The sequence below is a fragment of the Diabrotica virgifera genome, chromosome 5 (assembly GCF_917563875.1).
Source record: "Diabrotica virgifera virgifera chromosome 5, PGI_DIABVI_V3a".
Classification (NCBI taxonomy): domain Eukaryota; kingdom Metazoa; phylum Arthropoda; class Insecta; order Coleoptera; family Chrysomelidae; genus Diabrotica; species Diabrotica virgifera.
In genome coordinates, this window is record NC_065447.1 from 34237330 (window position 1) to 34254178 (window position 16849).

At 33.0% G+C, this 16849-nt stretch overlaps 1 protein-coding gene across 1 annotated transcript in view; it reads left to right on the forward strand.

Moving 5' to 3' along the window:
- Positions 1-154: 154 nt before the first annotated feature.
- The window catches only part of LOC126885664 (protein TIS11), a 234259-nt gene continuing 217564 nt past the window's right edge, over positions 155-16849 (forward strand). Inside the window, exon 1 of the mRNA XM_050652359.1 lies at positions 155-430. The gene's annotated coding sequence lies outside the window, so the exon portion shown is untranslated. The remainder of the gene's footprint in view (positions 431-16849) is intronic.

The window sequence follows — 16849 nt, forward strand, 5'->3', positions numbered from 1 at the left end:
TATTCAGAACCAGCGATATAAACAAAAGAGCAAGCACTTAACTTTATCTTAATGTATACCTACTCATATTTGTTTAGGTAATAAATTTCGAGAACTTTGGGAATATTATATTTCATTTACTATGAAACACTTTTTTATCGCTTTATTAATTGATGCTGAGCTTGTCTTTTTGTCCCTAAACTGTTTTTCTGTTAGGTCATTCATTTTCATTATTTGAGTGGCTTCGTGATTACTATTACTTCCACCAAGTAAGCATCAAGTTAATGTATTACGATTACGATACGAATACGGAATGAGAGTGTAAATTATAAATTTCTAAAAAAGACAAAATTCTTTGTGATTGTGAATTGAGTGATTGTGTTAAAGCAGCTGAAGCTTCATTCATCGATCAAAGATCAAACTGAAGGATCTTACAGTGGTCAGTGGTAAGGTAAGCGTTTTATAACATCACTAATGTAGTTTTAAAATTTTTTATTAGGTCAAAAATGTAATACTTTACACCCCTCAATTACATTAACCGAAATAAAATCCATTTTGATAAAGCAAATTATTCGCGAAGTTAAAACTAAAGCAAATTTATTAAATTTTAAAGCTGTTTTTCTTTTTATCGTTTAAATTGTTTTGATCAAAAACATTTTTTAATAATAAAATTATTGAGTTATTTTATTTTTCAAATTTTAATTATAAAAAAATTGGCACTTTTTTCAATGTACATATTTTCAAAACAAGCAAACATTTAAATAATTTTATAACAATTTGTACTATTTAAGAATATAATATTAGTCCATTCACTCACGGTAAAATATTGCAAAACCTCACAATTTCGAATCATAGATATATAGACAAGGCGAAAACGGCGGGTTCGAAGGGAAAAATATTCCCATGAGATTTTTTTGCATAATCACATTCGTGAGACATCCCAGAATAAGGTTCAAGAAGTCGCCCATGTGAAAAGTGGGCCAATTTTTTTTACCAATTTTTTTTTATCAAATTTCAAGAATCAATATTTTTGGCCTGAACATTTTTTTCTTTAATTTTTTGGACCATTCTGGACAAAAAAGTCTCTTATAATTTTTCTCTAAAGTTGATCGTTTTCGACTTATAAGCAATTTAAAATTGAAAAAAAAAACGAAAAATGGCGATTTTCAAGGCTTAATAACTCGGTTAAAAGTTATTATTATGAAAGTCAATATATGATTAAATCAAAGTTTAAAGCCCCCCTACAAGATCCTGAAGAAATTTTTGTTATTATTTTATTACTAAGCTGTTATTTTTAAGAAATAATAATAAGCGCCATGCACGTGTGCGGGGCTGTAAATGCTGAGTGCGAGAGAGAAGCCATTCCAGCAGTCCAATTGTGCATCTTACTCGCACTCACATTTACAGCAGCGTCAATACGATCTAACCACTCATTGTTATTAATTAAAAATAACAGCTTATAGTAAATTAATGACACAGATTTCTTCAGGATCATGTAGCGGCGACTTTAAACTTTGATAAGTCACTTTCTGACTTTCAAAATAATAATTTTTGACCGAGTTATTAAGTCTTAAAAATGGCCATTTTCGCGTTTTTCAAATTTTAACTTGCTTATAACTCGAAAAAGATCAACTTTAGAGAAAAATTATAAGAGACCTTTTTTGTCCAGAATGGTACAAAAAACCTAAAAAAAATTAGTCCGGGCCAAAAATATTGATTTTTTGCAATTTGATTAAAAAAAAAAATTGTTAAAAAAAATTGGCCCACTTTTCTCGTGGGCGACTTGTTGAACCTTATTCTGGGACGTCTCACGAATGTGATTATGCAAAAATATCTCATGGGAATATTTTTCCAAACGAACCCGCCGTTTCCGCCTTGTCTAATAGTCCAGACAAATAAGATTTTTCTCGTGACACATCCCCCTCCAGGCCGAAACCAAATTTTTTGAGTAGTATGGACATCAACATTATTAACCTATATGTTTCCTGCAGCTGATTTTGATGATATACATAGTTATAAACAAATTAAGATCAAAAAACGCTAAATTCTCGCTTTTTCGTCTATTACCAAAAATTTAAGCACTTTAAACAAATTTGAGAGTAAGAAACTCATAAATCTTATAAAAAACTTCAATATGGCGTTCGCTGAATATGTCTATCCTTATTGGTTGCTTAGAAAATTGCAAAATAAATCATAAATTTTCAGTTTTTATAAATATTCATAACTTATGTAAAAATTAACTTAGAACCATCTTATTACACGGAATGCTGATACTTCTTGTCTCTTGTTATTTAAAGTTATTTAATTTGTTTTTCCCAAATTCATTTTTTTGCAACACTACAAGTCAGAAAATTATGAGGCTACAATAATACTTCGGACAGTTTATGAAAGAAGAACATTTACCTATACTATTACCTTGATTTAAAATAAATGACAAAATAATTTTAAACAGTGTTAAATTATTTTGCAAAAACATGTCGATTTTTTGCTTACTTATAAACAATTAGAATAACTTTTTAACCGCTACCCGTAGAAAAATTATTTTTTCATATTTAGAAAGACTGAATTTTTATACACATTTAGAAAGAAAAACAACTGTCCTAGGACAATTAGGGACAAAGTTAGCCCCCCCATTTTTTTAATTTACATGTTTTTGCAAAATAATTTTGGCATATTTATAAATATTTTTTTTATCTTTTTTTAATTAAATTAATACTGTAAATTTTCTTCTTTCATAAACTATCCAAAGTATAACTGTAATTTCATTATTTTCTGACTTACAGTGTTGCAAAAAAAAATAATTTGGGATAAACAAATTAAATAACTTTTAAACTATTTGACCAATTGCTTTGAAATTTAGGGTATAAATTAAGCACCATAAGTCTCAGCATTCGGTGTAATAAGAAGGTTCTAAGTTAATTTTTTATATAAGTTATGAATATTTATAAAAACTCAAAATTTATGATTTATTTTGCAATTTTCTAAGCAACCAATAGGTAAGGATAGACATATTAAGCGAACGCCATATTGAAATTTTTTATACGGTTTATGAGTTTCTTACTCTCAAACTCGTCCAAAATGCCTATTTTTTTAGTAATAGACGAAAAAAGCGAAAATTTACCGTTTTTTGATCTTCATTTGTTTATAACACTATGTACCTATATCATCAAAATCGGCTGCAGGAAACATATAGGTTATTATTATACATGTCAATACTACTCAAAAAATTTAGTTTCGGCCTGGAGGGGGTTGTGTCACCAACAGGATATTTTTTTCCTTATTTCTCTGAACTAATATTATGGTCCATTTACTCGGTTTTTGCTCCAAATTTTGAAGAACCACTGGGATTGACATGAAATTTGGCATATTGGCATACACATAGCTAACATGTCCAAGAAAAAAGTGATATTGTGCCGATGCGTGATTTTTTTTCTGAAAGTGAGTTTCACGGTTTCACACCTTCTAGAGGGTGAAAAAACATACCTTCAAAATAAGTCCGTAATTGGATAAAATGGACAATTCTAAAGAACTTTTGTTTTATGGGCTTTTTTTACAAAACAATACTCTTCGAGTTATTTGCGAGTGAATATGTTCATGTTTCAACAAACAAAAATGCGTTTCTATTCAACAGTTCATGGTAAATAACTCAAAAAGTAAGTATATTATCCAAAAAAATATTCTTAGCAAAAATATAGCTTATAAAAAACTTAAAAAAATGGTGTACCTATATATGAAGCCTGTATTGTAGACCTACCAGAAGCAGAGTTGTTGTAGCTAATGAAAAGTAATATCTTATTCGTCAAATTTGTCAAAAAATAAACCACAACTCATTGAAATATTTAATTTGAAATTTGACTGATAACAACCTACTTTTCATTAGCTGTAACTCTGCTTCTACTGGGTCTACAGACTCAGTATATACACCATTTTTTTTCACATTTTTCTAAGCTATATTTTTGGTATGAATATTTTTTCGAAAAAATAATTACTTTTTGAGTTATTTGTGTAAATCCGTCGAAGAACATGTTTTTCTTGTTGAAAAATGAACATTCACTCGCAAATAACTGGAAAAGCTTTTACTTAGAACAAAAGTTGCTTAGAATTAATCAGTTTACCCAATGGCGGACTTATTTTGAACTGATGTTTTTTCACCTCCGAGAAGGGCTGAAAACCCACCTCCAGGGCAAAAGCAACATCGGCACTATATCCCTTTTTTCTTTGACATATTAGCATTGTTAGCTATGTGTGTACCAAATTTCATGTCAATTCAAGCGGCTCTTTAAAACCCACAGCAAAAAGCATAATATGTATGTATGTAAGAAAACTAAGGGTCTTTGTGAAAGTCCAGTCCATATAGTTATAGTTGAAGAGGGGGCGGCATAATTGGAATTGCACGCGGGCGATCAAACTGTTAGCGGCGGCTCTGCCCGGTATACAATGAAAATTTACCTGTTTAGCAACAATATTATTATAGCGATATTGTCAAGGAATAAGGCTATAACATATTAAAAAAATCATTTAAATCGGACAACAGGTTTAGGAGATATAAGACATCAAAAACGACCCATTTTAAGGTGGCCGGTTAATTTTGGCCCAGAGTGTATGTGTATTTATAGGCTATTGATTATGTACTGTAGAAAGGAACTACAACGTTAACGCGGTTTTATTATTTCATATGGTCAATGGATCTCTATATATGAAAAAACCGCGGAGTGCTACCATTTAAAAGGGTGCGTTTTGGAGAAATGGGTGAATTAGTCCCTGGGCACAGGTTACATTAGGGTGAGTTCTATGGACTTTTGGTACAAACACATCTACAGAAAAATTGTTCCTGGTTAAATATCCTATCTAAATATCACTTTTTAAAATCAAAGATTTTTTTTTGACAAAAATATATTCAAAGAAAGAAGCACAAAAAAACCCAAAAGAAAGAAATTTTGTTTTTTGCCCCATAACTTTTGTCCACGGGGATACAGGTATAGACATTGCTTTACAGAAAAAAAAACATTCATCTTTCTTCTTTAACATCCTGTTCGGAAGAGGTCATTAGAATTTACAGTTTTCGAAATATGATTTTTCAAAGTTCGCCACACACAGTGATTTTGGCAAATTTTCCTTTTTATTTCGCAAACATTGTTCTGTAACTTTTTTCTACGCAGTTTTAGGTAGACGCAATGGTACATGTAATTGGAAGAGAAATCATTTATCTTTAAAATCGTCTACAGTATAAGGTTTTACAACTATTTTTGATCCCGTTATGGTTTTTCAAAGTTTTATACTTTTAACGATTTTTGATATTTTTTACGATTATTTTTTAAATTTCTGATTATAACTTTTTTCTGATACATTTAGGTATATACATTGTTGAATAAAGATGAAAGCCTATTTTGTTTAGTTTAAAATGGTGTATTGTAAAAAAATTTAGGATTATTTTTGAATAATTGTTTATTGCATAAAATAAAAATATTTTGAGGAAATAAATTTCACAAAGTTACATTTGTAAACCAGAAAATGGTTAAGATAACGTGTCAAATCCCATTATTTACAATAATTCTTCTTTTTTAATGAAAAAGTAAGTTTACTTGAGCTATAGGATAATACTGTAAGGTTATTATTATATTAGTATGTAATTATTAAAAAAATAGCATGTAAATGTACCAAAGGATGTACAAAAAAATGCAGTTGTAGGAAGATAGGAATTAGTAGTTCAATATTCTGCAAACGGTGCATGGATATTAATTGTGAGAACTCAGGTACCTGAGGTGTCAGAGGAAGATACTGAAGCCAATGCTAACGAAGAGATGGACTTTGATGGACTTTCAACGTTTAAATAATTTTAACTTAAGTTATGTTTTCTAAGACTAATGTTTACGTATTTTTGTAAAAAAAATAATTTTAACTAATACAGGTAAAAACAATATCAAAGAATCACTCGGTTTCCGTTAATTAGATATATACCCTATTCCACGAACATACGCCTGTTTTGGATTACTTCGACAACGAATATTTTACTGTGCAAAATAAGAAGAACAAAAGTAAATTGCAAATTACATTGTTGTTTATTGGAATAATTATTAGCGCCATTTACTTTCGTACTTCTTATGTTGTACAGTAAAATATTCGTTGTCGAAGTAATCCAAAACAGGCGTATGTTCGTGGAATGGCCCATAGATGAGATACCATTTTAAAGAACAGAAAGTAAGCTCTCTTTATTGAGCAATATCTAGTATATTTATGTACAAGAAAAAAATAGTTATAATGAGAAATTTAAAAAATAATCCTATAATCAAAAATCGTTACTTATTACATTTTGAAAAAGCATAATATCTTATTTAAAAATAATCCTAGAATTTTTTATAATACACCATTTTAAAGTAAACGAAATAAGTTTTATTTTTTAGTTGATAATAAATATATATACCTAAATATAGAAGAAAAAAAGGTATAATGAGAAATTTAAAAATTAATTGTAAAAAATATAAAAAATCATTAAAAGTAAAGTTCTTCAAAAACCACAACCTCTTAAAAAAAAGTCGTAAAACGTTATACAATAGACCATTTTAAAGGTAAATGATTTCTCTTCCTATTATAATATGTACCATTGCATATACCTAAAACTGCGTAGAAAAAAATTACAGAACAATGTTTGCGAAAAAACAAGGAAAATTCGCCAAAATCGCTGTGAGTGGCGAATTTTGAAAAATCATATTTCGAAAACTATAAATTCCAATCACCTCTTCCGAACAGGATGTTAAAGAGGAAAGATGTAAGTTTTTTTTCTGTGAAGCAATGTCTATACCTATATCCCAGTGGACAAAAGTTAACGGACAAAAAACAAAATTTCTTTCTTTTGGGTTTCTTCGTGCTTTTTCTTTTGATTATATTTTTGTAAAAAAAAGTATCTTTGACTTTAAAAAGTGATATTTAGATAGGAAATTTAACCAGGAACAATTTTTATGTAGACGGGTTTGTACTAAAAGTGCATAGAACTTACCCTAATGTAACCTGTGCCCAGCGACTAATTCACCCATTTCTCAAAAACGCACCCCTTTAAATGGTAGCACTCCGCGGTTTTTTCATATATAGATGTCCATTGACCATATATAATAATAAAACCCCGTTAACGTTGTAGTTCCTTTTAGCTATCTTATTTTGAATATAATCAATAGCCTATTAGTCTAAGAGCTAGTGAACCCTCCGACTAACGGTCGTCCTGTAAGGCTAGAAAGTCTAGTGATAATTCATAGCACACCAAGGCTAAAAACCATGACCTGGCAGGCATCAGCCGTGCACGTGTATCTACCAGGTGAATCGAAAAGTGCATAGTTTAGGGGTAAAATAAACTTTCTCCTGTAAGGTTTAAATTTAAGCATGTGTTTGAGTAAGTCTTTTAGAAGAAATGTGTACAATGACAGGAGATTCTGAAGAGCATAAGACCTTGCCAGGTGAGGGGAAAGATTAGGGGTTTTTGCTAAAATTATTTTTTTGCATCGAACAATTTTTTTTAGGTTTTTTGAATCATACCAAACAGAAAAGGTCTTTAGTGATTTTTCTCTTGAGTTAATAGTTCTTGTTATATAAGCGATTGAAAATTTTGAAAATTGCGAAATCGGCCATTTTTAACCCTAAATCGGACATTTATCTAAAAATTTCAATGTTGCCAAGGTACGTAGATATTCTTTAAACATTGATTGATGAAATCCCGAAGAGTTTTTTGCAATAAAATATCGAAAACCCCTTTATTTTTTTAATTGCTAATCAAGCGGGCACGACACTGTAGTATAAGTGAGGACGTTTGAGTTTGCATAAATTCATTATCTCGAGAATGAGCAAATTTCAAGAGAAATCCTCAGACAAGTCGATTTTTATTTTTGAATTAGGACTTTTTGGAATATATATAATACTAGTGACGTCATCCATCTGGGCGTGATGACGTAATCGATGATTTTTTTTTAATAAGAGTAGGGGTTGCGTGATAGCTCGTGTACACAAAAAAATTTAATAAAAGTTAATTTAATAAAAAAAAAATTTTCTACACCCTGTATAAATAATTATGTTAATGTTTATATTAGTGAATAGAGAATTAAATAACCTTTCAAATGAGCTATCACACAACCCCTACTCTTATTTAAAAAAATCATCGATTACGTCATCACGCCCAGATGGATGACGTCACTAGTATTATATATATGCCAACAAGTCCTAATTCAAAAATAAAAATCGACCTGTCTGAGGATTTCTCTTGAAATTTGCCCATTCTCGAGATAATGAATTTATGCAAACTCAAACGTCCTCACTTAACTACAGTGTCGCGCCCGCTTAATTAGCAATAAAAAAAACAAAGGGGTTTTCGATATTTTATTGCAAAAAACTCTTCGCGATTTCATCAATCAATGTTTAAAGAATATCTACGTACCCTGGCAACATTGAAATTTTTAGATAAATGTCCGATTTAGGGTTAAAAATGGCCGATTTCGCAATTTTCGAAATTTTCAATCGCTTATATAACAAAAACTATTAACTTAAGAGAAAAATTACTAAAGACCTTTTCTGTTTGGTATGATTCAAAAAACCTAAAAAAAATTGTTCGATGCAAAAAAATAATTTTAGGAAAAACCCCTAATCTTTCCCCTCGCCTGGCAAGGTCTTATGCTCTTCAGAATCGCCTGTCATTGTACACATTTCTTCTAAATGACTTACTCAAACACATACTTAAATTTAAACCTTACAGGAGAAAGTTTATTTTACCCCTAAACTATGCACTTTTCGATTCACCTGGTAGATACACGTGCACGGCTGATGCCTGCCAGGTCATGGTTTTTAGCCTTGGTGTGCTATGAATTATCACTAGACAAATTTCTAGCCTTACAGGACGACCGTTAGTCGGAGGGTTTACTAGCTCTTATACTATTTAAACTATTTTCGAAGTACATATTTCAGGTATGTGAGGTGTGTCACTGCCAAATTTGTATTAATGTTAGAATGCAGTGCTGCAACGATGCAGAATTTCCAAAAAATAAGAAACTAAATTATTGAGAAGATAGTAGTCAGTGGCGGCTCGTGATTTTTACAATAGGGGAGGCTATAGCTAACTGTAAAATATCTAGACAAATTTGCATTAGCAAGAAAATGCGCCAAAAAATGTAATTTAAGGCCCCATTTTTTATTTACATTTTATAATATGAGGACATTCATAATATGAGGACTAATTCATAATTTCATGATATCATATCATTTCAAAAATAGTTTGCCTAATTGTAAAAGTTTAATACCAAAGTTTGTGTCGTTTAGTTGTTAACAATTCCATCTATTTGTAAATAGATACCTATGCATATCAAAATAAATACAGATTTGAAGTTTTGCAGTCCATACATAACGAAGCTTCAAATTTTTTAAGATACTCAACTGAATTTTTTTAATTCTAAACGCGGCCTACTGCGAATTCAAAAACACGATAAATTACCGATATTTTGCTTTGAGTTAGAGATATCGCAAAAAGTTATTTGAGCAAGTTGTTCCAAATATTATTATAACCCCACATACCAAATTTCATAACAAAATTCGCACTTTTAGATTTTTCATTATTTTTAGTCAGGACCCTAAAATTCGTTGTCCCGAGACGCACGCAACCACGCAACGGAGCCGAGAAGCTACTCTGCCTCCCTTGGTATATCTCCGGGCAGCGTGTGATGGCACCGTAGATGCCACTGTTAGGAGACCGAGTCTCCTTAAACGCCTGCTGCGCTGCACGGAGCATTAGCAACGGAGACTGCTGGGCTTCTCGGCTCCGTGCTTTCATCTCGGGATAACCCAGGATCCTGCCTACAATAATATGTAATAAAACTGAGACGCGATCATGCGTTCTGATGCTAATGCTCCGTAAGTATGGATAATTACTATAATTAGTGATAATATGGAATTTACACGTTGTATAATAGTGAGAGTGATTGTTGTTTTCGCGATTCATGATAAACAAAACAGTGTAGAGTGTGTAAAAAAGAATGTGTGTGTACTATGTACGCACGTAAGAAGATATTCTTCTATTATATAATAGGTAATTTAAACGAAGTAAACATACTTAAAATGTTATTTGTATTTTATTTAAAAATCAAACTAACTTTCTTATCTACCACTTTCAAAAAAATTTTATCAAAACAACCAAAAATAAAAAAAATATATGAACCGCCCGGGAATTGAACCCGCAACCTTCCAATATTAGTGCTAACGCATTTCTAACTACTCCATCGAGGCATTAGAAATAAATATGTAAGTTTCGGATATAATTACACAACACGGCGACATATAGTGTAAAAATTTTATGCTTACATAATATTTTATTAATCCAAAAACACAAGAATTATAATAAATAATACATTTTCTAAAACCACTAATATATTCTTTTAATGACTTATTTGCACGGTTACAGATACATACATACCTATCTTGAAATATTAGCAATGAACTACATACTGTCAGTGTGCGCAGGCGCGCGGTAAATGTACAATTTTACCCTCAATCGATTCGCCGCTAAAGAAGAATATCTTCAAAAATTTATGGGGAGGCTGAGCCTCCCTTGCCTCCTCTGACGAGCCGCCACTGATAGTTGGAGAACTGACTCCCCTATTTGACATAATGTGGGAGTGAGACAGGGAGACGCACTATCAACCATGCTTTTCAACTTAGTTCTTGAGGAAGTCACCAGAAAAACTAATGTAACCCGCCATATAAATACCAAAACAGTACAAATTACTGCATTATTATTACGCAGACGATGTAGCTATCATTACTAGGAGGAAGCAACGACTAATGGAAGCGTTCAAGGAAATTGATCCTGAAGCACGAAAACGATGGCTTTAAAATAAACGAAACAAAAACGAAGTACATGACCGTCATAAGAAAACCTGACAATGAAAATAATATGGCAGTAGACAACTATACTTTTGAACGTGTGAATGCCTACCTATCTGAGCACAGAAATTAATCAGAAGAACTCCGTATTTTCAGTGGGAATTGTACATACTATGCATACTATGCTAAGAAGATTGATGACATCGAACTTATTAGTCAAGATAACCAAAATGCCTATCTACAGAACATTGATTAGACCCGTAGTAACCTCACACACACATGCTCGTATCAACCCAGCCCCGGGGGACATGTGTGTTCCAATGGAAAAGTGGAACCCACATGTCCGAAGATCAAACCTGTCACACCCCGTAATGGAGTGGTATCTATCTGACCCCCCAAGCTATACCTCCACTCCTCCCCATCGAAGCACATACCGAATGGGGAGGCGTTGAACTTAACGTTTTGGATGTCCTGGGTAATGGGACATCCTTTGTATTACTTCATGTGTTTAAGCCACCTGGTTTTAGGGGTAGCTAGAAGAGCTTTTCTCCCTATTAATGACTAAGTTAATTTTTTACTTTACTTTGGACTTGTGTCCTAAAAAAATGTGTTCCGAACATCAAGGCAACGATCTAAATCGGTGCCTTGCTGTCCAGACCGTGTGTGCTCGGTCACTCAGCCGGCGAATTGGCAAAATAAATTTAGTTCTCCTCGACGGCTGAGTGCCCGAAAGGTGTGGCCATCAAGCCCACGTCTGTCGGTACGTGGCCTCGATGCTCACATTCCGGGGCTATGGTCCATTTGACCTACCTGAAGGGTACTTAGTACCTGAAGGGCAACATTTGTGTTTCGATATCCTGTGGCTATCTCAATTTTTCATTCTTAAGGGGTCTATGTACCATTCTTTGGTTTTCGTCGTAGTTAGTCAATTCTCTTAATAATCTGCTAGGATGGTTCCTGATATTGTTAAATATTTCATGTGCTCTTTCGTCTATCATTCTCAGGACTTTCTTTTGTTGCGTATGTCCAAATACGTATCTTAATGGGACATATCTAGGTATATTCAGAGCTTCCCTGATCATGTGGTTTTGGATGGTTTGTATTTTTTTCTTGTTGATTTTACACGTGTGCCCCCATGCGGCTGAGGCGTATGTTAGTGTTGGCAAAATTATACAATTTGCCATCCTAATATTTGTCTTAAATCTCAGTTTACTCTTTCGACTTATTAGCGATGAGAGTTGACTCCTAAGGGCTTTAGCTTTGTTGATCGTTTGTTTTACGTGTTCTGTAAAGGTCAGCCTTTTGTCCAACATTACGCCTAGGTATTTGGTTTGATTTGACCATTCAATTTGGGTATCAAATAGGGATAGTACCTCATTTGGCCTGCCTCTTCTTTTTTGGTACATGATGGCCTGTGTTTTGTCAGGATTGACAGCTATGTTCCACTGCACACACCATCCTTTTAGTTCGTCAAGAGCTCTTTGTAGATGTCTTGTTTCAAAATCTGGGTGGGTACTGCTAAAAGCCGTACTAGACTTAGCAATAGACTTAGCAACGATCTGGGTTCAGTTGGGGTGTCTGCCGTATATATGGTATATAGATATGGCGACAACACTGCCCCCTGTAGCACACCAGCCTCCATGGTCCGTAGTAACCTATGGTCGTGAAACCTGGATAATGACAAAAAAAGATGAAGCCCAACTCAGGACATTCGAGAGAATTTTACTGAGAAAAGTATATGATGCCTCGGTGCAATAGCAAGACGACACATGGAGAATCAGGAGAAACGACGAGGTTAATGAAGTGAATGGATGGTATGATATTGTAAGATTTGTAGAAAGGCAAAGACTGTCATAGCCTGGGAATTAGGTTTTTATTCGACATAACATTTATAGGCCTTACCATTTATGTGTCTTATCCTAATTAAAACTAAAATGATATCGGGTTTCATCCTAATATACCAAAAATCGATATTATCATTGTCATCCATCAGCTAGGCTAAGTAGCAAATGACTTGATCTAACCAATAGGTTTCTAAAAAAATACTTTAAGGTCACTTTCAGGCATCTCTGGAAGATCTGAAAAAAAGCTCAATTTCTTGAAAGCAGTAGGGGGCCGCCTGGAGGAGAGTGGGCCAGCTTCTAAAGCCGGCTTTACATTCGGATTCGAGTTACTCTACTTTACTTGGAGATTTTTAGAGAGAGTAGTTGCTCTACTTTACTCTGCTCGGAGTTTATCCTACTTGGATACGAGTACGGATCGAAGTGGAGTGCAAACCGAGTAGCAAATGAGAGAGTACGTGTAATTTACAAATAGAAAATGGCGGAACTCAGATTTTCTGGAGAACAGACAGTTTATTGATTTTTACCTATCATTTGAATATTTGTGGAATGTAAACTCAAGGAATATCGCGATATCAACAAAATAAATAATGCATATCAAGATACTGCAGATATAAAGAATATTTCCACATATCAAGTGAAGAAAAAGTAAAAAGAATCGCTCGTATTCAGTGTAAACATTGGCAGTTTAATTTTAACTCGGATTCGAGTACTCGTAAATGTAAAGCCAGCTTAATGCTAATGTATTTTCCTTTGAAAAATCACCGAAAAATGCAGTTTTTTCGTATTTAGAGTATATCTCGGTCTGAAAATGGCTTACTATTAGAAAAAATGAAAAAAAAATAGATGAAAAATCCGTTCTTTACTAAATAGTGTACGTTTTTTCGAATTTTGAGAATGTTCTGGAAAGTCGCAAATCTTTATCCCGCCATTAAAAAAAATTAAAAAAAAACAGGGAACATAATTATTTAGAAGTTTGCCAAAAATTACGTAAAAGCCTAAAAATGTTTTGAAAATTCAAATATTTTTCTTGAGCTCAATTTGGACCCGAGTGTATTTGTGGGCATGAAGATGTATGTTCATGAATTTTTTCATATTTTCTAAAGCAAAAAATCGCTCAGGAATTTTTTTTTTTTTTTTTAAACATTTTTGGATAAAGAGGTTTTTAATCTGCACCTTCGAGTGCCCAATCCCAAATAAGAATCCAACCGAGTGCAGATTTTACCATCTTATCCTGCTATAGCCTTTATCGGCTTTGTTAATAACGGTAGTATGTAAAACAAGAAGAAACTATACAGTGATGAGCGCGCTAATAACCGGCAAAATAATGCAAAAGATGGAAAACATAATACATTGCAAAACAAAATGGGATGAAACTAGTGGAGGTGGAAATTATAGTTATAAACGTATAAATTAACATTAAGTACATTAAGTACATAGTTTCCACCTTTAGACGTATCAGAAGAGTATGACAACTGTCACTGTGACAGTAGAATTTTATAAAATACTCCTGTCACAGACGTCTAAAGGTGGGAAACTATGTAACGTAATGTTAATTTATACGTTTATAATGATAATTTCCACCTCCACTAGATTCATCTCTTTTTGTTTCGCAATGTATTATGTTTTCCATCTTTTGCGTTATTTTGCCGGTTATTAGCGCTCTCATCACTGTATACATAACGGCCATATTATACCAGTGTGACCAAATCATCAACTTGAAAAAACGGGACATATCCAAGGAGCAGTAGCGCACCTAGAATTTTCCTCTGGGGAAGGTGGTTGGCTTAACTTAGGCACCGAATTTTTTTTGTATTGTTTGTGAAAGGCAAGCTATATTTTCCTACTATTCTTTATATAATTTTCATATGCCCTGGGGGGGGGGGGCAAAACCTCATGGGTGCGCCACTGCCAAAATGGGCTTGGGACGATACTCCAGCTAACCGAGGGGCCTCCATGGAGATGTAATTATTGAAACATGAAATTTTAGCTAATTTGGAACCTATAAATCATTTTCAATTTACGTACGATCAAGACTGCGAAACAAAAGAGAGAAATAACGCCAACGCAACAAACAAAAGAAGAAAAATGACTGTTTTCGCTGGAGGATGTTGAAAAAGACAGAAAAAACCATAAAAAACAATTTTACAAAAAGTCAGAACATCCAAAAATACGCCCAGCATTAAAACAAGAAGACTAAAATACCAAAAAGGAGAAACCGTATTTGAAGACAAACAGATCAGCAGAATATGGGAAGAATATTACGAAAAAATTCTATTCACTAAGAAGGAAACACACTGTGATGAAGAAGTAAGGCCGTACAAGATAACGACGTAGTATAAATACCCACAGAAGAAGAAGTACAAAAACAAATTAAAACCTAGGAAACGGAAAAGCAGCAGGAAAAGATGAAATAGCAGTGGACTTAATAAAATACGGAGAAAGAAATAAATTCTTTACATAAAGAAATAAAGCAGCTAATACAACAAATATGGACACAAAACAGACTACCAAACGATTGGAACACAGGTATCATAGTAAGTATACATAAAAAAGGATATCGGGAGGAGTGCGAGAATCACACAGCAATAACTCTTAGCAATAACTGAACGAATATTAGGAAAATACCAGAACGGGTTCAGACCGGGGAGGTCGATTAATTCCATGCATAAAGTGGAGCAAATAATTCAAAAATCGAGAGAATACAACAGAGAAATGCACCTAATATTCATAGATTTCAAAAGCGCTTTTGATACAATCAATCGGACGAAAATGATGGAGGATCTAGAGTGTGTTGGAATCCCAGAAAAATGAAGACATATGCTAACAGTAGTGAGCCTAAAGCACACCACAGCAAGGATAAGTTTCAACGGAACAACTAATGATATCAATGTAAACAAAGAGTAAAACAATGTAACTATCTCCCCGACACTAATTAAACCTGATATTGGAAGTAATTAATCACAAGGAGGACAAACTTGCAAACAAAAACATTAGAGATCAAATTCAACTAGTAGCATATGCAGATGATCTAGTCATCATACCGAAGACGAAGATGGCACTTATAAAAGCAGTTGGAAAATTAGATAAGGAAGCGAAGAGACTAGGACTAGAGATAAACCAGCACAAAACAAAATACATGACGATAGGGAAGGACGATACAACAACTCAGAAATATCTAATAACACAGAACCATAAATTTGAAATTGTGTCCATCTTTAGCTACTTGGGAGTAACAATAGGAAAACCGGAAAAGAGAGAACAGAGGAAAGAATTCTGAAAGACAAACAAACATTATGGAATGAATAGAAATTTGCTGAGAATCAAGACTCTAAGTAAGAGAACAAAAATGAACCTATATAAGACCTTAATAAGACCTGCTGTTACATATGGGATGGAAACAATGACGATTAAAAAGAAAGAGGAAGATAGCCTTTTGAAATTTGAAAGAAAAATAATGAGAACAATACTGGGCCACAATGTAACAAGAGAGGGAGAAATAAGAATGAAAAAAATACCGAAATTGAGGAAGAATTTAAAAAGAAAATATAGTCAGATACATAAAATCAACCCAATGTAAATACGGGACATTTAGGCGTCCTGTGAGACTTTTTTGGGACCACGGGACAAATTGTTAAAAAACGGGACAATCCCGTTTTTACAGGACATTTGGTCACCCTATATTATACAGACTTAAAACACTGACCCATGTTCTCTCGACCACATATATCTCTTGAGAATTTTCACTATTCGCTTTAAGTATATTTACCAGATAAATGCATTTTCTTCTATTGTAAATACTATTGTGAAAACGTGTAATGGCATTGACATTAAAACGTCAACGAGAATAATTAACAAACCATATCAATCTAAAGCGACATTTGCATTAGTAAAGGAATTTTAATGATGATGTCAATAAAACAAAGTTAAATATCAGCAATTAAACAATTTCTATTTCTTGCAGAGCAATACAGTAACACTATTAATAATAATTGTTATTAATGTTCAGGTGCAATGGAAACTATTCAATATGTACTAGAATCAACTGTTTTATGAACCATAAAACTGATATTAATAATTTTTTCGGTAACTGAAATAATAAAAATAAAAAAATAAAAACCTTTATTGCCAATTGCCATGATTATACATTTCACACTTAAGATATTTCAACCTACACACAC